Source organism: Mirounga angustirostris, unplaced genomic scaffold (genome assembly GCF_029215605.1).
Source record: "Mirounga angustirostris isolate CCGP_5_RB_7025 unplaced genomic scaffold, mMirAng1.0.hap1 SCAF_10, whole genome shotgun sequence".
Taxonomy (NCBI): domain Eukaryota; kingdom Metazoa; phylum Chordata; class Mammalia; order Carnivora; family Phocidae; genus Mirounga; species Mirounga angustirostris.
The window spans coordinates 55,791,523-55,815,759 of record NW_026991718.1 but is presented as its reverse complement, the minus strand read 5'-3'; the positions used below and the strand labels follow the sequence as shown (position 1 = coordinate 55,815,759).

Here is a 24,237-nt window from a genome sequence, read left to right as displayed (position 1 = left end):
AGTCTAAGTAGCTTAATCACCACATTAAACTGGGTCTTTATCTGAAATAATGGAACACCCAAGGGAAATTTCTGTTTCAGGTATTTTCAGAAAGGTGGGAAGGGCTTGTCAGCCTTAGAAAAGCGTATAGTTTGAGGAATTTATGTTTATCATAATATTTACTATGTAGTTTTATATTTTAAAAAGATGAAAATGGTAAAGACTCTTTCATCTGACCTTAATTAAGGGAGGGCAATCATCTAGAACACCCAAGTGGGGAGAAGCTGGAGGTGAAACGTGTCTCCATGGTGCTGTCAGCAATGAAGTAGGGACTAGTTATGCATCTATAAAGTGGGCGGGATCACAGCACCCGCTCATTAGGGTAATTGTGAGTATTTAGTGAGGTAAGGTCAATAACACTAGTGCTGTGCTCAGTAAGTAACTATAATTGATTATGTGAGGTTTTAGGGGGAAAGATAAGTAGTGCGACTAAGTAATACAAAGTATTTTTTTGTTGTTGTTAAAATAAATGGGGGGTGCCTGGGTAGCTCAGTTGGTTAAGCAACTGCCTTCAGCTCAGGTCATGATCCTGGAATCCTGGGATCGAGTCCCACATCAGGCTACCGGCTCGGCGGGGAGCCTGCTTCTCCGTCTGGCCCTCTCCCCTCTCATGCTGTTTCTCTCTCTTTCAAATAAATAAATAAAATCTTTAAAAAAATAAAATAAAATAAATGGGCATGCATTTGCAATGATGTGGAGGGAACTGGAAGGTATTATGCTAAGCGAAATAAGTTGGTCAGAGAAAGACATACCATATGATCTCACTCATACGTGGAATTTAAGAAGCAAAAGAGATGAACATAGGGGAAGGGAGGGAAAAATAAAATGAGTGCTGAGAGGAGGCAAACCATAGAGACACTGAGCTCTAGAAAACAAACTGAGGGTCGCTGGAGGGGAGGCTGGTGGGAGGATGGGGTAATTGGGTGATGGGCAGTAAGGAGTGCACGGGATGGAATGAGTACTGGGTGTTATATAAGACTGATGAATCACTAAACTCTACTTTTGAAACTAATAATACACTATATGTTAATTAAACTGAATTTAAAGAAAAAATTTTAAAAAGGGAAAAAAAACCGGGCAGGATGTGACTAGAATGAAAACTTTGCATATATCTCCTTATTTAAGACCACCAGTGGATGCTTGAAACCCCAGATAGTCCTGACCCCTATATACACGATGTTTTTTCCTATATGTACATAGCTATGATAAAGTTTAATTTATAAATCAGGCACAGTAAGAGATTCACAGTGATAAAATAGGACAACTGTAATAATATACTCTAATAAAAGTTATGTAAATGTGGTCTCTCTCAATATCTTACTGTGCTGTCCTCACCCTTCTTTTTGTGATGATGGCAGATGATAAACTGCCTACGTGTGAGATGAAGCGAGAGGGATGACGCCGGGCATGTTGTGCGGCGCTGGCCTATTTGTCAGAAGGAGGATCAGCTGCTTCCCGACCACAGCTGACAGCAGTAACTGGAACCGAAACCACAGATAAGGGGAGACGACTGAAGATCAAACTTCAAAGAAGTTTAGTGCCTGTTATGGGATCTTTTCAGGACCTGCCCTAGACATTGACCTCTCTTCTGCTTTGGGGGCTATTTCAATGAAAATGGCTCAGTTGCCAGACCCTAAACCATCCTGTGTAAACACGAGATGTAAATGAAGCCTTTGAGACCTGGGCACCAAAAGCGGCCCTTTGTGTTTGTTGTTTTCCAGACTCCCTGGTAGCTGCTGAAACCCTGGAAGACTGGGGGCAGGGTATGTGTTCCAGATACCAGCTAGAGAGGGAGAGCTCAGTGGGGAGAAGGCATACTTTCTAAGAAGCACGGCTGAGGAATCTTGGTAACTTCCTCTTGTGAGCTTGCTTATCTCCTTTCTGCCTCCCTCTAGAGATTAGCAGTCAAACCTGTCCAACCACTCTTGAGAAGGAGGCCGACCTCATACCATTATTTCCTTTTTGTGACTCTGACACCCGGAGAGACTGTACTCTTCCTCACAATCACACGAAAAGTTAGGTGGCCAAGAGGCTCAAGAACGTGTCTTCCAATGTCTATTCTCTATACACTTGCCACACTAGACCATTGGGCATCTCAACAAGGGTCCTTCTAGAGATCAGGGTTAGGAGCTCTGCACATGGAGTGAGACAGATCGGAGTTCAAATCCCAGCTCCACCTCTTACCAGCTGCGTGAGAGGGGAACATTTCATGACCCTGTTAAAGCTTTAGTCCCTGCCCCTGTAAATGCAGGGAGAAAATGAGATGATCTTTTTAAAGGCTGAGCACAGGGCCTGGCAGAGAATAATGCCTTAAAAGACATTAACTGTTTATATTCGTTCTTACAAGTAATTCGAAGAAGTGCATTTTAGGATTTATTTTTTATTATTTTTTAGACTTTTATTTATTTATTTGACAGAGAGAGACATAGCGAGAGAGGGAACACAAGCAGGGGTAGAGGGAGAGGGAGAAGCAGGCTTCCCACCAAGCAGAGAGCCTGATGCGGGGCTCCATCCCAGGACCCTGTGATCATGACCTCAGCTGAAGGCAGACACTTAATGACTGAGCCACCTAGGCGCCCCACGCATTTTAGGATTTTAGGGAGCAGGACCTGAACAATTTTGCAAGTCCACCTCTTGGCCTTCTTACCTCCTTCGGAAGCTGCATGGGACTGCCCTTATTTACATCTGTCCCTCTGCAAAAGCTGAAGTTTCTGCAGTGTATGAGGGCCTGTTATTACTTATTACTAAGTAATAACACCTGGATTGAGAGGAGAGGGATCCTTGATATACCTTTAAATCCAATGTGGAGTGGAGGGGGGGGAGAGGGTGCATATTCACCAAGAAAAGAAAAATTGGCTCTGTGACAGCTACATGCCCTGCTGAGTGAGATTTCCGTGGTGAAGGATGAATTAGTGGAGCCACATTCCACACACGTCTTTGCACTGAAGAGCAACTAGTTTGTAGGGAACTGGCTTGTTTACTCTGTGGATCCAGTGGAGCAGAACCTCATGCCTTGTTTACTGCTCCCAAGAAGGATGCCCAGTCCAGAGACCCAGGAGGAGGCTATTAAAGAAAAAGCGAAAAAACTCAATGACACTTGTTAAAAACAGTAAGGCAGACTTTATTGAGGACGACCGCAGTGGGGTTGTACAGTAGGGGGAATTGGGCTCAACTCGGAACACAGCATGGCCAAGTGGGAATTCGTAGCCCAGGAGGTGGGTGGGGTCAGTGGGTGGAAAGTTACTAAGAGGAAACATCAGGTAAGGGGGCATCTGGCTAACCCCAGGTCCCAAGATTCTTGCTGAAGGCCGGCCAGGGAGACAGACATCACTTGGGGTTAGTGGAGGATGAGGAACCTGAGGGAGGTGAGCAAATACTGGGGTGGGGTGGGGGCGTGTTTCTGGTCAAACTGACTTAGCAGGGGTTTTGCTAAAACGGGGTTTTTACAAGGAAGTGGACAGATGGGCCTAGGAGAAGTTTCAGGAGCCTGACTGAAGTTTGGTCCAGCAAAGAATCTCTGTCAAGGTCTAACATTCCCCAGTGCCAGCCACCGAGTGGGGCTTCCTGGATGCCTCTAACCTTTGTCCGTGAAGGAAGTCATTGTTGCAGAAAGAATTCAGACAGGTTTACAAACACCCAGATTTGAGTAGAGGAGGGGGAGCATCCCGTGCAGTAAGGAGTCCTTGTCTTACTGAGAGAATTTGCAGTTCAGGAGGAAAGGAAACCCAGGGAAGAGAGGAATCCATCTTGGCTAAAGGAGGCATCTTGCATCTGACCGTAAGTAGCCTGGAACATCAGTTGGATTTTTTCAAGGAGGCTAACGGCACTTTCTATTATCTCCTTTGTTGTGCAACCATCTAGGGGAAGAGGTGGCGTTTTTAATCAACCCCCACAGTCTTTCCAGAGATTGGTCTCTGCCCAGAGAGGCCAAATGCCCAGGCTCAGGTGTGCTGAAAATACGGGCTCAGGGGCGCTGCCTTGCATCTCCACTTGCTGGGGCTTGCCTCTTAACAGAGGGATGGAGGGATGGAACCCCACCTGGTTCCTACTAATCACATTTTTATTATGGAAGAGATGAGTGGTAAGCTCTAGTGATAAGTTGGAGAGAACCTGGGATGGAGGCTCCCAGCTTAACTCTTTCCTGACCAGCACAAGTTCAGCTGGACCGATGGAAAGATCCTACCCTCTCCTCCTCTTTTCCTGTAGACCACTCAGAAATCTACAAAACTGGATTATTTTTAGTCTTTGAAGTGAGATTGATCCACCCTGCTCCTCGCGCATTCCTTTGAAATCGAGAGTCTTTATTGCTCCAGGACCTGGCAAGGGTGCCTGGTTCTCTCCTGCACTGTCCTAGAGCAAAGTAAGCTCAGAGCTGCCGCATCAGCAGGGAGTCACACCACTGTGGGCAGGAGTGCCGAGGCACAGCTCACCTGCCGGTAGGAAGGATTTAAAGGAACTGAAGTCCCGGGGCTTTTAGCTGTCACGATTTAAGTAGTCAGTCTGTTTGTTCATCCAAGCCGGTAGGCGGGATCCCGGACAGCAGTCGGAGGGGAGACAGAGAGAGAGAGGGGGTTGGCAGCAGGGTGTTATTTCCAAGGAAGGATTGATTACTCTGGTAAGTACAGAAATACCCTTTCTGTGATTAAAAAATTCCTCACACCAGTTTTTGTTACTTAGGAAGTGTGTCTTGAAACAAATTATCAAGAAATATTTAAACACATGAAAAAATGCAGAGTACCTTGTAATTCACGGTCATGAACTCCTAACACCCCGAGTTAACATTTAGCCCTATTGAATTTAATTTTAAGGAATAAAACATTACAAATGTCAGTTGAAGCCTTTGTGTGCTCTCTCTCCATTTCTCTACCCCATTTGAGGGGCTGTGCATCTTTTATTCCATCATAAGAAGTTTCAAAGCAGTCAGAAATAGAAACTTGTAAATTAGCCACTACCACTGAGACATTCCTTTAACTTCTTCCTCTTCTTCAGGTCAGCTACGTCATTATCAGTTCCAGTAAAATGTGTCTCTGCTACCAGAAATTGCAATGCAACCTCCAAGTCATAGATAGTTGGTTCTGGAATGAGTCTGAAATGGCCTTAACCATTACCATTGAGAAAACTAAGGCCCCAACAGGTGTGGTGTCTGTATGGTGACACAGTGCAGACTTAGGTGCAGACGCTGGGAAGGAGGTCTGTGACCCTCCCTAGAACCCCAGCACCCCTGGCACAGACACTAACATAGGAGAGGTGCTCCGTAAACACTTGTTGCATGATTGCCTCTGTTAATGAGCGGATGAGCAATTAAATCCTGCCCACAGTGCATGTATGGTTCGTGCCCCAAACTTCCTCCTAATCAATGAAAATCTGTTAGAAAGGGATTTATCTTGTTACTTAATATAATGAATGGAATGTTTCATAAAACTTCCTAATTATAGAAAAGTCTGCTTGGGATCTTTAAAACAATTCAGTTGGACAGTAGGTTTTCATTAATATGCATGAGAAAGTGTTAGCTAGGAGAATTATACACATATATACATGGGCGTGTATCTAAAGAAAGAAATTAGAACCTGCATTTAAGGAATGTTTAGCACAGTCCAATACAACGCCCAGAAGCTAGTTGCCCTGGGATGGTACATCCTATTCATTTATTGGCTGTCTACTGTGTGCCAGGAAATAAAGAATGGATCCATCACAACCCTATAGGAGCACAGGAGAATGAACACACATCTTTCACCTGGTGTGGCATTTATGAGCTTATTGGCTTGGCTGAGGGGCACAGTTGGTGGCTGCAGGAGAGAGATTTAAAACCCCCTAGAGATGCCAGTTTATTGGTTGGGACTCAAAGCCACGTTTCAGTAACACCAAGCTCTAACTCAGCCCAGATTGCTTCCCAGAGTTCTCAAGGGATGGCATCAATTTCTCCCCAGGAATCCAGGCTGGGCTGAGGGCAGGTGGTGGAGTGTGGGGCAGACATGTATCAAGACCACCTGGGGAGGGGCCTGATGCTGTGACTCTTAGCTGGATGCTCATAATAAGATCTAATGCTGAATGGGTGTCAGGCACTGACTTACTTGTTGAATCCTTGTAACAAACCTGTGAGGTAGGCACTATTAAATCCTCAAGTACAGGTGAGGAAACCAAGGCTCAGAAAGCGTAAGTAACTTGTCCAAGGTCACACAAAAGGAAGTAACAGAGCTGAAGTTCTTTCCCTGGTCAGGGACTCCACAGCTCTTAATTTTTTCTTTTTTTAATTGAGGTGTAATTTATGTACAGTAAAATCCACTTTTTTAAGTGGCGTACAATTCTATGAGCACTGACAAATGTGTACAGCTATAGGACCACCGCCACATCAACATATACAGCAGTTCCATTAACCTCAAGAATTCCCTTGTGCCTATTTGTAGTCAATCCCCTCCTTCCATTCACCGGCAACCCTGGGCATCCAGGGATCTGTTTTCTGTTTTGCCTTTTCCAGAATGACCTATAAATGGAATCATATAGCCTTTCGAGACTGGCTCCTTTCACTTAGCAAAATTCATTGGAGATTTCTGCTGCTGCTGCTGCTGCATGCATCTGTTGTTTGTTCCTTTTTATTGATGAGCCCTGTTACATTGTATGGATGTACCACACTTCGTTTCCATTTGCTAACTGAAGGGCATTTGGGTGGTGCCCAGTTTGGGGCGATCATAAATAAGCATGCATAAACATTTGTGTACAAGTTTTTGTGTGAACCTAAGTCTTCATTTCTCTTGGGCAAATACCTAGGAATGGGCTTGTATAGCTCATGCCTCTAACCAGGCTCCAAGGTGCTCAGGAGCTGGATGTTCGAGGTGTTCACAGCCTCTCCTTTGGGGGTGAGGGCCTGAAGAAAAAAAAAAGTATATATTTTTGATTCATAACCTTTCAGAAAACTCAGAAGTAATTGTTTTTGTTCTAGTCTTCACATTTTTTAATATAGAAAAAAATGATGTTATAATCATAACAATTAAAGTCTTAACTTAAAATATGATTTTTGATCTGTGTCTAAAAACAAGACACTACTCTTTTTTACTATTTGTAATCTTAGTTCTCACACCCAAATAAAACTCAACCTTTCCCCCCGATGATATGTACATCTTTAGGTGTTTCCTATGGCACTTTGAAAGCGATTATGGTCAGACTGGCACACGGATGGGAGAAGGTGCAAGTGAGGTTTTTCTTTCCCTCCTCCTTAGAAGTCGGCTCTTTTCTCTCAGGTTTATTTTAACTCCAGTCCCATCCTCCTCCACTTTCCTAGTCCCCTCCCTTATTCTTACCCATCATCTGCTTTGGGAGAGGTAGCTAGCTTTTCAAACGGAAGCCTCCTTGCTATATTTGGTTAAAATCTCTGTATCAAGTCGAGGGTACTTAAGACATCAGCTAAGCCACATCACCTCATTTTGTGTCCTGATGTGTGCTTGTAAGCAGTGTGTGAAACCTCCCACTTCCAATGAAACTGTTCTTCCCATTTTTACATGGTGAGTCACTGGCTCTCCCACAAGATGGGTTTTAGTGAGTTGACAAAATGAAGTATGACTTAGTAAAAAGAATTCACCTGCCATGCCTCTCTCGTGTAGGTAGAAGGGATCATTTTCTCCTTCTCTGGGCTGCATGTATCGAGAAATTCTCTCAGAGTTAATGCTTGACTGGTTCCATATTCAACATAAGCATACTCAAAGATCAGGAAAACCCTCATTTCTGTGCTCCATTGGGTTCATTTTCAGAAGCCAAGTGTCGTATCTTTTGAGGTTTCTGAGTGCTTGAGCCTGTGTTCTCCTGAATGTTTCTATGAGAGTCGTCTTATTTGAGAGTGAAACAGAGAAGGAGGAAAAGCCAATAAAAGGATGTGTTATTGAACTGGCCCCCTTTTGAGAAGCTTTATGAAATGCATCTCAGGGACATCAGGGGGTGAGGAAGGGGAAATGGGGAAGAATTTATGCTTCTGCTCTCAGCCCCTAGTAGGCGAGGGCAGCCCCATGGGCATCAATACCCTGGCCCAGGCCTGGTCTGTGGCCGAGTACGGGGAAAGCCACGGATATGGCCCCAACACGGGCCCATTGGCTGCACAGTGTCATTTCAACAACTGCTGGTGTTAGCTGGGTTTTAGCTGAGTAAAAGGCAAAGCTCTCTGGAAACTCCCAGGACCTGGATCCAGCCTTTGTCTTCCTATAGCCATGGCTGTGAAGCTCTAGTTGCCCCATGTGAGCTGGCAAGAATTGTGGCTGTAGAATTTCTATTTGGAAGAGGCCTGGGGGCAGCTGCTGGTTGGGGCTTGGTGGTAGGTCTTGAAGCTGTTTGCAGTGTATGTTAATTTGGGGGTGGTTGAAGGATAGTGCGCGCTCTTAGCTCTGAACACAGCCACCAAGGGTGAGGTCTTTTTGAGCCAGTTCTGCCCATGGTAGCCCAGAGTCTTCAAGGCTTTCCATGCCTGATCTCTACCAAATTGTGCAGAGTGTTTAGCTGGGCTCTTTCCATTTCTCCTGTGTGCCAATTTGGCCTGCCCACTCCCTCACTGGGGAGAAGTTGAAGGTGAGTAAAGCGGCAATCCTCTCCCAGAACGGGAGCTGTAAATGAGGTCTTGGTTGCCAAGCCTTCAGGGAAATATCGTCAATCCCCAAAGTCTGTGACTCCTGGACTCCAGGCGGTGTGATCCAAGCACAACAGAGAGAACTGGCTGTTATGCAGTGTACTCTGGTGCCAACGTTTTGGAGCCGGAGTCATGGCGGTCACACTTACTCAATCAGCCTTTAGACCTGAAGGAAAGGTGACCTCTTTAGTTTGTGATTTGTATTCTTTTTTATGTCTTAGCTTGAAAAGAAGTTGCGAATGACCATGTACCTGTAATCCTCAGCAGTTGTCTCTTAGACCTTGGTTTTGCTCCTGGTAAACATTACCTTTTCCTCGCCAGTTAGCTTTGACTTGGAGGAGGGGGCAGGGCAGAATGATGAAGCACATTGTCTGGAATCCCCTTGCTTTGTGGCTTTGCTCATGTGTCTTTGCCATGTCATTCTCTCTCCCTGTCCCTGCTTCTAGCCATCCAGTACCTGTCCTTGAAGTTCCGCCTCTTCCCAGTTGGGTCTGTCTGCTCCAGCTCCCAGACCTCATCTTTGAAAACCTAGCACGTTTTTATTCAACTCACTTGGCTATGCATCACTTCTGTCTGATGGCAGCTCTATTCTTGTAATTTATCTTTTCAGCTACTTCTGCCTTTGTCTTTGTCTCCCTCACCCCCAGCAGACTGTAAGCTCCTTGAATTTGCTTTATTGATTTTTGATTTAATAAAGTTTTGTTTTTCCAAAACGTACAGTTGGTGGGACCTGTGTATGCATCTTCACCAGCAGCTGGGGCATTTCCACCCTTGGTGTTTCTGGTGTAAATGATTTGAGCTCTGTGCCTTGAAACTGGTTCAATGAATCCCTTACTAAGGAGCTCCTGGCCAGGGAACCCCGAATCTTCAGTCTCTAAGAGACAACAGCTGGGGTTATAAGCTTATTGTTGGAAACTTCCTTACAGAGTTTGTCATATGTCACTTTGTCTAACAAGACCAGGTCATTGAGCTTGCCCCGAACTGTGCCTTTGGACCACGTCTTCTTTTTGGCCTTGTCCCAAATTTGTTCACTGGGTCTTTGTCTTTCTTGGGCGACTTTCCAGGATCTTTTTTCTTGTTGTCCCTGCACATAGTGAAGCTCGGAGAGCAGCTGCTCTCATTGCAGGCTCACTAAGATGTCAGACAAAAAAGCTCCTTGAATTTGCTTTACATTTCTCTGTAGCCTGCACAGGACCTAGTCCAGTGTCTTGGACACAGTAGGAATCATTAAATGCTTCTGGAATCAATAGAAAAAAGACTCATGAAGATTTGGGGAAAGACATTCTGATGGCTTCTATCTCTACTGGGTCTTAAATATGTTCAAGAAATTAGGTGGTCTTGAGCCCTATCTCCAGCATCCAAATAATGAACACTTTGTGCCAATTCTTATCAGCTTGCTTTCTAGCATCTTTGTTTCTTCCACAAACATTTATTGAATACCACTGCTAATGGCAGTTATTAATGGTGTAGGCTACAGAGAGAGGCCACCTTGGTTCAAATCCCAGCTCCTCCTTCTAGGCTGCATGACCCTGGACAAGTGACTTGAGCTCTCTGAGCTTCATTTTTCTAATTTGTAAAATGGAAATAATGATAGTGCTGGACTCTACTGAGATGAGGTAATGTATATGGCAGGGACCAAATGGTGAGTGCTGAGAGGAATAAGATTTGGTGCCTGTCTGTGTGGAGCTCATTACCCAACAGAGAAATTCATGCTAATGCAACTGTGTGTCTTGAGTGCCCAAAGCCAACCTGGAGACATGGATTTGAGTGCAAGTAGTTTGTTTGGGGGGAAGAGATGCCAGGAAGCCCAGGAAGGGGAGTGGGGAAAGGAGACATAGTCCACAATACTTTAAAGAATAGGTTACCACTAGGGGCAACTGGGGCTCAGTCCTGCTGGGACCTCTGGGAGATGGCAGGAAGCAAAACTCAGAGTTATGCCCCCTTCTCCCAAGGGCAAGAAATTTGGGGCATTTTCTACCATCTCCTGTTACTCATTGCTTGAGGGTTGCTCCCAAAGGCTGACCTCTCCTGCACTTCCACACAAAACTCTCAGGCCAAGAGTAAAAGGTGCCTACAGAAGATAGCCTGGGCACAGGATCAGAGTCTCCACTGGACAACATGTAGGGACTGTCAGTGGGGTACAAACCATGGAAACACTTGCTTTGAGTTATTCCTGTCATCCTTATGAGCTGCTGGAGAAACATAGTCACCCTTAAAGTTGCCTAAGGGGAGGATTTAGCTGTGGGGCAAATGCCTCTGGAGAGAATCCTGGGGCCCTGTGTTGTGATAGGTGGCTCTCAAATCCCAGCCTAGGCCCTGCCCTTGTAGGACTGAAGGTCAGCTCTGGAAATGCAGAGACCGCTGTCCAAGGTCTTGGGGAGAAAGGCTCCTGGCTAATTGTCTCACCAGGAGTCTGTGGTCCTGCTGTGTTAGCAGTACACAACAGAGGCAGGACGGAGCAAGCTCCTGGATTCAAAGAGGCTAGTGCTGCTTCAGGCACCTCCTCATCTTTTTAAACCTGAGATAGCAGAGGAAAAGGGGACAGATGTACAAAAAGCACAGCAAATTCGGGAAAAAGGTGTTGCAGTTTTGCCTTTATATGTTCTTCATTACGTTGTCTTCTCCCTGCTACAATTGTCTCCAGAACTTATGGTCAAACAAAACCAAACCAAACAAAACAAAACAAAACAGGCTTGTGAGCAGAGCTGGAGAGAATTCAAGAAGTATCCCTTATTCCACAGGCAGTTTTAGAGGGTCCCTTGGGGGCTCGAAGCAAGGCTGGTTCATAGGCATAGCCAGAGTAGGAGGTACCAGACAGGGTGACTTGGAGGTGCCTGTAGGGCACCCCTAAGCACTTCATACTCCCATATTTTAGCCATCTTGGTCGATCTAAAGCTGTAATAGTGGGGGCACCTGGGTGGCTCAGTCAGTTAAGCATCTGCCTTCAGCTCAGGTCATGATCCCAGGGTCCTGTGATTGAGCTCCACATCGGGCTCCCCACTCAGCGGGGAGTCTGTTTCCTCTCCCTCTGCCCCTGCCCTTGCTCTGCTCTCTCTCTCTTGCTCACTCGCTCTCTCAAATAAATAAATAAATAAATAAATAAATAAATAAAATCTTAAAAAAAAAGCTGTAATAGTAATTTGATGCCTGTAGTTTTTTTTTTTTTTAAATATTCATCATTGTATCTATGAACTGGGGTGAGTAGGGTTCCCCCCGAAATTAATGTTCACCCAGAACCTCAGAATGTGACCATATTTGGGATTAGGGTCTTTGTGGATGTAATTAGTCAAGATGAGATCACACAGAATTAGGGCAGACCCTAAATCCAGTATAACTGGTGTCCCATAAGAAGGAAATTTGAAAAAAAGGAAATTTGGACACAGAGACACAGAGATGCAGAGAAGGAGGCCATGGGTAGACAGAGGCAGAGATTGCAGAGGTGCAGTCACAAGCCAAGGAACACCAAGACATGGAGAAGAGGCAAGAAAGGAATATCCCCTGGAACCATCCGAGGGAGCACAGCCCTGCTGACACCTTGATTTCTGACTGGTAGCCTCCAGAACTATGAGACAATACACTTCTGTTGTTTTAAGGCACCAAGTTTGTGTCACTGGTAATGGCAGCCCTAGGAAACTGAAGTAGACTATAGACTATAAGCCACCTGAGGGCAGGGATAATGTCTTACCCACCCTGGCTTCCCTGCAGTGTTTAGTTCAAAGCATGTTGGTTGGCTCAAGATGTTAAAGGGAGCTTCTTGAAGAGTATACATTACCAGAAGCTGTGGTCCTTTCCATTCTGGCTGCTGTCACAGCTGTAGAAATTCGCAGATCAGATGGGAGAGTAGGACCCAAGGGTTTGGGGTGCTGGGCAGTTGCCTCTTGGGAAGACTGGAGAGTGCGAGGAAAGGAAACAGTGAAGAGGGAGTTGAAAGTGAGCCAAGACTTCTTTCATGTGCTTCCCAGTTTGAGCTAGCGCTGGCCGGGGTTCAGGGCCCTCACATCTAACTGTACGCATTCAGAAAGGCTCAGGCACTCTTTCTGGGAGTGGGGCAAATCCTCAGGAATCTAAGGTCCTGACCGTGGATTTCTCCAGCTGGACTCCGGAGGACTGGGTATCACCAGGGGTGGGGAAAAGGGGATGGTGGTTTGGAGTTGAAGTCGACTTTTGCAAATAGCCCATTGTTCTCTTTCATCCTTCTGTGAAAGAGGATCAGAAGTTCACTGCATGGCTCTAAGGAAGTTCCTGGCAGTTCTGTTTATAATAGCAAGATTTTGGAAATGACCCAAATGTCTGACAATGGGTGACTGGTTACATAAAGTATGGTTTAGCCAGACACTGGAATTCTATTCAGCCATTAAAACTGATGTCACGGCTGACTCTTTATTGATATGAGAAGAGGATATCATATATAGAAAACACACATACATATATATTTTACATATATGATAATACATATGACATATGTATGCAGCATAGGAAAAGATTCACAAGGAAACAAGACCAAGGTTTTAACAGGAGCTTTCTCTTGCTGGTGAGATTGTGGATGATTTTCTCCTCATCAATAGGCACATTTTTGTAATATAAAACTAAAGTTGTTATTTATTTAAAGATTTTACTTATTTCAGAGAGAGAGCAAGTGCAAGCACAAGCAGGGGGAGGGGCAGAAGGAGAAGCAGACTCCCCGCTGAGCAGGGAGACTGACGCAGGGCTCTATCCCAGGATCCCAGGATCATGACCTGAGCTGAAGGCAGACACTTAACCAACTGAGCCACTCAGGCGCCCCTCTTTTTCATTTAAAAAAATGTTCCTACAGGGTTCTATAGGTTGAGCCATGAGCTTCCTCCTTCCTTCTCCTCCATCAGAATTTAGTTTTCTGCCCTTTTTTTTTTTTCCTCACAGGTTTGGTTTCTCTCTCTCAATGAGTCAACAGAGAGCCATAACAGCAACGCAGGGAAAAGCTCATTACCAGGGCAGATGGGCAGTCTTGCTGCAGCTTCTGGCATCCCCTTGGGAATCACCTCTTTGGTACTGAGATCAGCTGAGATCACCTGTGATGGTTCTTCCACTTTGTGGAGAGCGTAGGCTTCCCTGACTTCAACTCTCACAGACCATTCAATGTTGTGTCAGCCTCTCATTCCCTGTTAAATCTTGTCTTGCTTGAAATCCCAAACCTCACACCGTGTTTCTAAATATTGATTTAAAAAAGTTATAATGTTCTATTCTAGTTCAACTCAGTCAGCATTTATTTTACTGCTGACTTTGTGCCAGGCTTGATCACCAAGAAAAGGGTCTACCCTTGAGAAGGGACTGTGGCTGATAGGGCACCTTTTAGGTGCCAGACACTTTGCTGAAGACTTTACATACATTCTCTCAATTTAATTGGTTTAGTAACCCTTTGGGTAAGTGGTACAGGTAAGTGTTCAGTAATTGTTTAAATAGCAAGACAGGAATTTAAATCCAGTTCTGTCTGATTCTTTTTCTACTACTACTACTACTTTAACTACTACTACTACTACTACTATGACAACTAGGACCATTGTTACTACTGCTGCTGCTACTACTACTTTACTCCACCACTCCTTACTCTAACTACTACTACTACTTTATTCTTACTACTGCTGCTACTACTACAGCTATGACTACTGTTCCTGCTACTGTTACCACTACCACTCCTCCTCCTCCTCTACATACCTTACAGTCCAAAGTAGTTTCCATTATGCAGTGCTCAGGTAACAGTGTGTTATAATTTACTTAACTATTCCTTATTTTGAACAACTGGGTACTTTGAAGTATTTCCACTATTATACAGAACTTGTGCTGATCTTTAAAAAAGGTCTTACATATTCATATACATTATGTGTGTGTGAGAAAAAAGACTAGAAGAAAATACAATAAACATTTGATAACAATTACGTATAGGGAGTGGGATTGGGCATGGGAAGCTGAGGGAAAATAACTTTCACTTCGAAAAAGTAGACTTTAATTTTAGAGCAGTTTTAGGTTAACAGCAAAACTGCTGGGAAGGTACAGAGATTTCCCATATATTCCCCAGCCCCACCCCTCTCCAGGCTCCTCTACTATCAACACCCCCCACCAGAGAGCTACATTTGTTACAGTCAATGAACCCACATTGGAAGGATATCTTGGTTGCTTCTAAGTTTTGGCAAGGACATCTTGGTTTGCTTCCAAGTTTTGAATAAAGCTGCTATAAACATCCATCTGCAGGTTTTTGTGTGGACATGTTTTCAACTCATTTGGGTAAATACCAACGAGCACAATTGCTGGGTTGTATGGTAAGAGTATAGTTTTGTAGGAAGCTGCCAAACTGTCTTCCAAAGTCTTTGCATTTTGCATTCTCACCAGCAACAAATGAGAGTTTCCTTTGCTCCAAATCCCTGCCGGTATTTGGTGCTGTTAGCATTTTGGATCTGACCATTCTAATAGGTGTGTAGTGGCATCTCATTACTATTTTAATTTGCAATTCCCTGATGACATATGCTTATTTTCCATCTGTATATCTTCTTTGGTAAGGTGTCTGTTCAGGTCTTTTGCCCATTTTTAAATCAGGTTGTTCATTTTCTTATTGTTGAGTTGTAAGCATTCTTTGTGTATTTTGGACAACAGTCCTTTATTAGGTATGACTTTCACAAAAATTTTCTCCCAGTCTGTGGCTTATCTTCTCATTTTCTTGAGCATTTTCACTTTTTACTCTACACATTTAATTTTTTTTTTTTGAGAGAGAGAGAGTATGCACGCTCATGTGCATGAGTTGGGGATGGGGTGAAGGGCGGGGGGCAGGGTGGAGAGGCCAAGGGAGAGGGAGAGAGAATATCAAGCCGACTCTATGGCCAGTTTAGAACCCAACATGGGGCTCTATCTCATGACCCTGAGATCATGACCTGAGCTGGAATCAAGAGTCAGACAATTAACCAACTGAGCCACCCAGGCACCCCTACACATTTCATTTTGCTTACTTTTTTCCCCTAGAGGGTGTACAGTGTTTTTTGTGATAAAAAATTTTTTTTTTTTTTAAATTTTTTTTAAAACATTGCCTTCCAACGCATTCAGAAGCATACAAATAAGCTAGGATTTATCAGTAATATAACTGCTTTTAGAAGGATTCCTGGGGAAAATAAAACATTTTCCTTAACCAGAGAGCTAACATTCTGTCCTGGCCCTGTGAGGACAGAGTAGTAAGCATGGTGAGTATCTCCCACTGGAGGTAATGAGCTTTTTAACAGCTTGTGTGTGGTTATGACTGTGTCATGTATTTCAGAGTTTAATGACTATATGATACATTTATATGTCTGATAGGGGATTGGATAAACAGGAGAGTCTCTGCCTCCCTGAAAAGAAATCTTAATGAATTGGATTCCTTTTGGCTAAAGGAAGAATCTGGAACCGGTGGCATCAGCTAAAGAGAGCAGAGAAAGGTTTAGAAAGAGAGCATACTGGAGGCAGAAAAAGACTTTCAGCAATAGGCTTTTTTTGGCTTATGAGTTTCTGTGGCCCTTGTAGGAGGAGGCTCCATATTTATGGTCAAAGGCCTTGGGTTTCAGACCATCCCTACTATAAACTGACTGTGGGACTTAAACAAAGTGCTAAGCTTTTTGAGCCACAGTTTCCTTATTTTGGAAAATTCAGATGATAACAATAGTAATTATCTCACAGGATTGTTATGGGAATGAAATGATGCTTCACTTTCAAAGTGCTTTGTAAGAATGACGTGGCTTGTTCTAACATTTGATCCAAGCATTCCTTGGGTATTTAGACACTGTTTGAATGTCTACTATGTGCCAAGCCCTGGACATGCGAGGGGCATTAATGCCTGGTGCTTACCCTCAAGAACCTGTCAGGTAACATGAAAGATCAGATATGTGAAAGAACCATCCTAATACTGTTGCATTGGAACTAATACCATATAACTTGTTCCTCAAAAATATAGGGTCACCTGTGTTGTTCATTATTATAAGAATGTTCTTCTCATCTTCCAGTGTAGATTGTTGGCTCCCTGAGGGTAGGACCATAGCTTTTACCTCCACAGCAGCTTATATAGTACTGAGTGAATAATATCTATACCATGTGTGGAGGGCTCTCCCTGGACTAGGCTTTATGCTAAGATCTTTGAGATATATATTTAGATATACCTAATATATCTTTAAAACAACTCTAAGAGGTAAGTAATACTACAATTTCAACTTTACAATGAGGAAATGGAGGCAAGAGAAGTTAAATAACTTGCATGAGGTCTCTCAGCTGTTGGGTGGTAGAGTCAGAATTTGAACCTTGATTTATTGGGCTTCACAGCCCATATCCTTAACTACTTTGCTAGAACTCTGGAAAATTGTTGACTGATTGTTAAACTCACCTCAAGGCCTAAAGTAAAGAACTTCATGTTGAGTTTAAGAGGAAGCATGAGGTAAGGGGTGCCTGGGTGGCTCAGTCATTTAAGCATCCAACTCTTGGTTTTGGCTCAGGTCATGATCTCCTGGGTCACAAGATGGAGCCCTGTGTTGGCTTCCACGCTCAACGGGCAGTCTGCTGGAAGATTCTCTCCCTCTGCCCCTTCCCCACCACACACACTCTCTCTCATAAAAAAAATAAATCTTTAAAAAAAAGAGAGAGAAAGCATGAGGTGAAGTGTAAGGGAGCTCAGAGAGGAGAGAGGGGGCCTTTGGGCTCTTGTCATGTCCTTGGGGGAGCATTCCTGTAGTTGGGGACCACGTGCATATTCCTGGTCCTGCTTTGTGAGAATGGAGAATGTTTTCTGACTCCCATTAAGCAGCAGCCTATAAAAGATCTTGTGGGTTCCCCACACGAGGACAGATCAGTAAGGATGAAGACCCAGTGTGCTCATAGGGTAACATGTAGAGTAGAGACCAGGGGCCAGGTGGATCAGGGTGGGGGTCATCTGGGAAGCTGCTTATACAGAAACCAAGTGATAAAGAGAAGATGAAAGTAGAAGCTGGGAAGGGGCGATGCTGGGAGGAAAAGTGAGGCAAATTAGTGGACAAATGGAGCCATGCATGGAAAAGTTTGGGTCTTCATGGTTCTTGCTCTTTTAAATGAATGTAATTAGCTAAATCAGTTAGAATCCGGGAAACAGCACCTGGAGAGGGGTTGTAAACAGCAGGGAGAAATGTTACCACCCTTGAGCCTGAAGCAGCAGGGGAACAATAACAGATACTGGAACCACCTGAGAGCTTTAGCTGTGGGGCATCCCCTGGACAGGAGCTGTGGCCTCGGTAGAGGAACACAGCCTCTGCCAACCTGCAACTTGGCAGGAAGTGAGCGAGGGGAATAACACTCCAACTTCTCTCTCTTATATTCTCTGATTTCTTGCCACTCACAGAGGCTTCACCCAACCAGATGCCAGATAGCAAGAGAGCCAGCTCATGCTATTTATAGTGATCAGCAATCTGACCACAGAGCAGAGAAAGATAGATCTGGAGGGGAAAATGGAGACTATCCAGTGCATTTATCCACAGAAGTGCTTAGAAGCTACTCTAAAAACAACCAAGAGGCTATCAATAGGGAAGTATCTAAATTAACTGTGATATGTCCACACTAGGGAACACTATACAGCAGTTGCAAAAATAGAACAGATCAATAAGGATTGATATGGATGGATCACTGAGACATATTATTGAATGGTGAAGCAAATTGCAGAAAGATGCCTAAGTAGGATGGCAGGTTTATCACACATGCGCGCGCGCGTGCACACACACACACACACACACACACTACCATAAGTTTATTAAATACCCCAAGTCTATTGTCTAATATGGTGTGTTGTGTGTACATATATGTACATGCACCTAAAGTCTGGAATGATAGTAGCGGTTTGCACTGGGGAGGTGGGAGGAGGTTCAAATTGGGGGAGACAAAGAGGACCTCAGTAGTGGTAGACACTGTTGGTTGCCTCATAGCAGCCATTTCCCACCCCCCTACCTCCCAATTCTTTCATGCTAATAATTCACATTTTGTTCAGGTATCAAAGGGCTGCATTTGCTCAGGGAAGGAAGGTCCTGGCATCAAATCATGATCGAAGCCTAGTTATACCACTCCTCTTTGCCTGTGATTTGCCTACAGGTAGGTTTATGACTTAGTCTGCTGGTGACTTATAGGAAGTATTTGTTTGCTAATAACAGAGTGTAGTGGACGAAGAGTTCTGCCTCTCCCCTTCCTGTTTGTCTTGGGTGATATTGTTTGAAAATGTGATGCTTGGAGCTATGACCATCATCTGATAACCACAAGAGGAAGGCCAGGAGAACTGCAGAGACATCAGTCCAGCATCCTGACACTGTCTTGCTGTTCCAAGGCAGACAGTTTTCCACTTAAAGCTTCTTGTTACCTGAGATATAAAAATGCCTTTATTGCTTAAGTCATCGTTAGTCAAGCATTCTGTTACAATTAAACGCACCCAAACTAATACAGTAGCTTAATCTGAAATAGTTTAAGTATTTTCTCAGGAGAATTTATTCCTCTGCTACTTGGGTTAATTGAACCTTTTTTTGGTAAGGCTACCTCAGGCACTTATTCTTCATCTCCCGAATTGACCTGGCTCCCCTTCTGCTGCCCCTTCAGGATCCTTGTTTGCCTCTGACCCTGCACTATGTGCTGAGCTGCTTTGACTGCTGACTCAGGTGGACAAGACTCTGGGAATATATCCCCCAGCCCTCCTGGGGCTGCTCTATCTCCTCCCTGCCTCAGGCTGGGGCATCCACTATCTGGCGCTGCCCATCCCACAGCATCCTCTGCAGGGCGGGGGGGGAGGGGGGGGCGGGTGCTGCCCCTGGGTAACAGAAGAGGTCCGGGAAGACTAGAGAGATGCAGAGTTGGAGAGGCCAGAGGTTCAGGCCTAACTGGGTGGGATTCCTGTGTTCTGCCCTTAGGCATGGCCTCTGAATATTATAAAGAAGCTCCTTCTAGGTTTATCCAGGGAAGTCGTGCAGCTCCCAAGATTCCTGAGGATGCTTTTAAATCATTAGTACTCATTGCTTCTAAGAGAGGTCCTGTACATTGGATTTTATCCCCATAGTGATGGGGGCTTGTGAAAATATCTTAAAAGAGGCGGCTCAGTGGCTTGGGCAGATTTGCATTTGTGGAACGCCACCCTGGAGGCCGTAGACTGTTGGGAGGCCCTTGTGACTGGCTGAAGGGAGAGAAGCTGAGGTTTTAGTTGGGGCCCAGGATGGGGCACTGGGGAGGGAACTGGTGTGACTTCACCCTTCCTTTCACGATGGATGGTGCTCTACAAATGGTGGCAGGGCAAGCTTTCTGCATTCTTCAAAGCAAAGGCAGAGAGATCTTTGGGATGCTATTTCCAAGGGCATTTCAGGGAGCTCTCTCTAATAAGGGTTTCCTTTGTGGCATTGGGCATCCAGTCCCATGTGAATCAAATCATTTCGTTGCAACAGGGCCTGGTGGGGGTCTCAGGGAGAACAGGGACTTCAGTTGTTCCTTTGCCACTTGAGCTCGGCAACCCCAGGACCAGTGGTAGGTACCAGTTTCCTCCGCCCTCTCCCTGTTTGCTCTTTCTTTCCAAACCTTCACATAGGAAGTTAGAAGGGAAAGACTTAGAAGGGAAAAGGAGAGGATAGGAAAAGCCAACTTCTGCCTCAGATGTCAGTTGCTTTATTATGCATGCTTCCCTCTTTCTGTTTTTTGGAAAGGCTGAAAATAAACGCTTTTGTAATATAGACTTGTAATTCACACTTCCCTGACAAGTTACTCAAACTGCAGCCACAGCTGCTTAAAGAGGGGTTTGACGCAAGCCTCATTCAGCAGGCGCTAATCCAGAACGTTCCAATGCAGCTCATCTTGCTACTTCCAAGCTAGCCAAGGGGCCCGGGAGGGAATCCGGGAATCCTGGGCCAGAACTCACCACCAGCGTCTCCACCATGAATTCAGACTTCCGAAACTGCCGAGTCCTCAGGGCTGTTATTCAACTCACTTTTTCAAGTCATGTCACGGAATCACTGACAACCTCACCTGGAAGGGTTCATGGAAATCGGTTAACTCACAAACTTGATTCTACAGGCCAGAGAAATGACTTCCCTGCTTAAAATGACCCCACCCCGGGGCACCTGGGTGGCTCAGTTGGTTAGGCAACTGCCTTCAGCTCAGGTCATGATCCTGGAGTGCCAGGATCTAGTCCCAGGGTGGAGTCCCGCATCGGGGTCCCTGCTCAGCAGGGAGTCTGCTTCTCCCTCTGACCGCACCCCCCCACTCTTGTGCTCTCTCTCTCCAATAAATAAAATCTTAAAAAAACAAAAAAATGACCAGACCGGTTAGCAGAGCAGCAGGGAATATAACTCAGGATTCCCAGTCCACGTGCTTCCCATTAAGCCATACTTTATTAATTTCTTGGATTTTATTTCTTCCATTTAATTTTTTTTTTTAAGATTATTTATTTATTTATTTGACAGAGAGAGACACAGCGAGAGAGGGAACACAGGCAGGGGGAGTGGGAGAGGGAGAAGCAGGCTTCCCACGGAGCAGGGAGCCCAATGCGGGGCTGGATCCCAGGACCCTGAGATCATGATCTGAGCCCGAAGGCAGACGCTTAACGACTGAGCCACCCAGGTGCCCCCCATTTAAGTTTTTCTTAGGGAAAATTTCTAACATACACAAGGTAGAGAGGCGAGTGCAGTAGTCTCCGCGCCCAACTGCGGCTTCGCTTTGGCGGTTTCAGCTAGCCGGTTCATCTACAGTGGGAAGCACATCCGCCTCCTAACGAGTCACCAGAAGGTCAAAGTAGCAGCTTGACGCTACCTCACGTGCCTGCGTCATTCACGTCTCGTGCGTCCTTCACGCCAGGCACGTCATTCACGTCAGGTCCCGTCATCACATCAGGTGGTAATTTTATCCTCTCACATCGTCAGAAGCAGCAGGGTGAGTATAGGGAGATATTTTGAGAGAGAGAAAGAGACCACATTCACATAACTTTTATTACAGTATATTGTTATAATTATTCTATTTTATTATTAGTTTTTATTGTTAATCTCTTACCGTGCCTATTTTATAAATTAAGTTTTATCATAGATATGTATGACTAATGGTCAGTCCTATCTGCAGTTTTAGGCGTTCACTGGGGGACTTGAAACATTTTCCACTGGATAAGGGGGGACTGCTGTACATGAATATCCATTTACCCGCCCCTTGATTTCTGTAACTGTTCTTGTTCTGACGTTCCTTTTTTTTTTTTTTTAAGATTTTATTTATTTATTTGAGAGAGAGTAGAGGGAGTATAAGGGGTGGGGCAGAGGGAGAGGGAGAAGCAGGCTCTGCCAGCTTCCCGCTGGGCAGGGAGCCCGAATGGACTCGGGGCTCATCCCAGGACTCTGGGATCATGAGCTGAGCCAAAGACAGATGCTTAACTGACTTGGCCACCCATGCGCCCCTGTTCTGATGTTCTTGCTTGATCTATTCCCCACCTTTCCCCTTTGCAACCAGATAGACTTCATACCACTTTATCTATTCATACAGCAATATGTATCTCCAACAAAGCCTTAAAAAATAATATAACCACAGTACTATTATCACACTCATAAAATTAACAATATTTCTTAGTGTTATAATACTAACATGTCCTTAATTTCTCCAGTTGTATCAAAAATGTCTTTTTGTGGTTTAAATCAGGATCCAAACAAGTCCAGACGTTGTATTTGTTGATTTTTAAAGAGGGGCTTCTTTTTTTTTTTTTTTTTTTTAAAGATTTTACTTATTTATCTGACAGAGAGACAGCGAGAGAGGGAACACAAGCAGGGGGAGTGGGAGAGGGAGAGCAGGCTTCCCGCGGAGCAGGGAGCCCGATGCGGGGCTCGATCCCAGGACCCTGGGACCATGACCTGAGCTGAAGGCAGACGCTTAATGACTGAGCCACCCAGGCGCCCCAAAGAGGGGCTTCTAAACTGTAATAATCCCTCTTCTGGTACATCCCCCATGCTTTATGTTTGTTGAGAAAGCTGGGTCATCTGTCCTTTAGAGTTTCCCACATTCTGAATTTGGTTGATTGTGTCCTGCTGGTATCCTTTAGCATATTTCTTCATCCCATTTCTTGTGAATTGGTACTTAGCTGTAGAGCAGTGGTTCTCAACCTGGGGGAGATCCCCCACCCCCGTTCACCTCAAGGACATTTGGCAATATGTGGAGACTTTTTTGGTTGTCACAACTAGGTGATGCTGTTAGCATTGGGTGGGTAGAGGCCAGGGATGTTGCTAAACATCCTATACATATGAGAAAGAACTATGTGTTCCAAGATGTGAATTTTGAGAAACCCAGATGAGAGACTTGATTAGATTCAAGTTCTTTTCTGTTTTTATTTTTTGGCAAGGGTATTTCATAGGTGGTACTGTGTATTTCCTATTGGATCACAGGAGGAGGACACCATGTCTCATGCTAAGGTGATGTTAAGGTTGATCGGTGGGTTTAAGAGGTGTCAGCCCAACACATCCATTATAAAGTTAGCCAAACTGAGACATTTGGGGACTAAACAAGCACTATTAATAGATGAAAACTGGGAATATCTCTGGCAAACAGGGGCATGTGTCATCCTATCCATTGACTTTTCAAGGGCTTTATTCATCTCTAATTGATTTTCTTTCACACTTTTTTTACAAAAAGTAAAAAAAATTTTACCCACAATTTTTACAAAAGTTACATAGGCAATAATTTAAAGGGTCACACAATTCTTATCGCTACAGCAATTCCCTTGTCCCTCCCTATTTTCCCTTCCCAAGAGACGACTGCTTCTACTTTACACAGCTGGTTCTTTTAATATTTATCTTTGCATGTCCTAATAATGGACTTAAATTGTTACTTCTTGGGCAGTTTAAGTTTTTGGCATTTTCTAATGATTTCTCCCTAAAGAATATGATAATTTCTCTATTTTCTGATAATGCTCTCTAGCCCCCTATTCAAGCACCTTTTCTATCCCTTTATGTTCTCAGAACAAATTCTAATTTTAGTTGTCTGCTCATGTTTAAGAGTGGGATATTAAAAAGCCAATCAGAAGGTCTGATCTCAGAGGTGAGGTTTGTTGTGAGATTCACTGTAGGGTTATCTGGCTACACTGTTTTTTAGGGAACCCCCAATGTCAGAAGGTTTGTTTTTCTTCTTGGGCCAATAAGATTGCCTGGAGAAGTCTTCTGCCTGGAAGACAAAGGCCTGGTTGCCAGGGTTCTGGGGGCCAAGTGGGGCTAGAGGGCTGTAAGTCTCAGCCTTCAGTATGTGGACTTTCCTGTTTGTTTCTTTTTAGAATTCCCTTGCCGTCTTTTGGGCCTGCTGTCCTCTAGTCCCCAGACCCTCTGTTAACTTCTTCCAGAGAAGAAACCTAAGTCTAATGGCAAGGTTATGGAAAACCAATTGCCTAGTTGCATAGAGCTGTTAGGAACCTAAGGATCAAATTGTTTTGTTAAGATATAATTGTCATAAAATAAATAGCACTTATTTACAATGTACAGTTTTATAATTATGTATATACCCATGAAAACATCATCACAGTCAAGATAATGAACATATTAACTAGCCCTACTCTTTCCTCTTCATCCCCAGACAACTACTGATTTGCTATCGGTTACCATAGATCA

The 24,237-nt window shown here is 44.4% G+C and overlaps 1 pseudogene; it reads right to left on the bottom strand.

The window, feature by feature from the left end:
* Positions 1-3,016: 3,016 nt before the first annotated feature.
* On the bottom strand, positions 3,017-9,736 carry LOC123850775 (small ribosomal subunit protein eS25-like; annotated as a pseudogene).
* Positions 9,737-24,237: the final 14,501 nt, after the last annotated feature.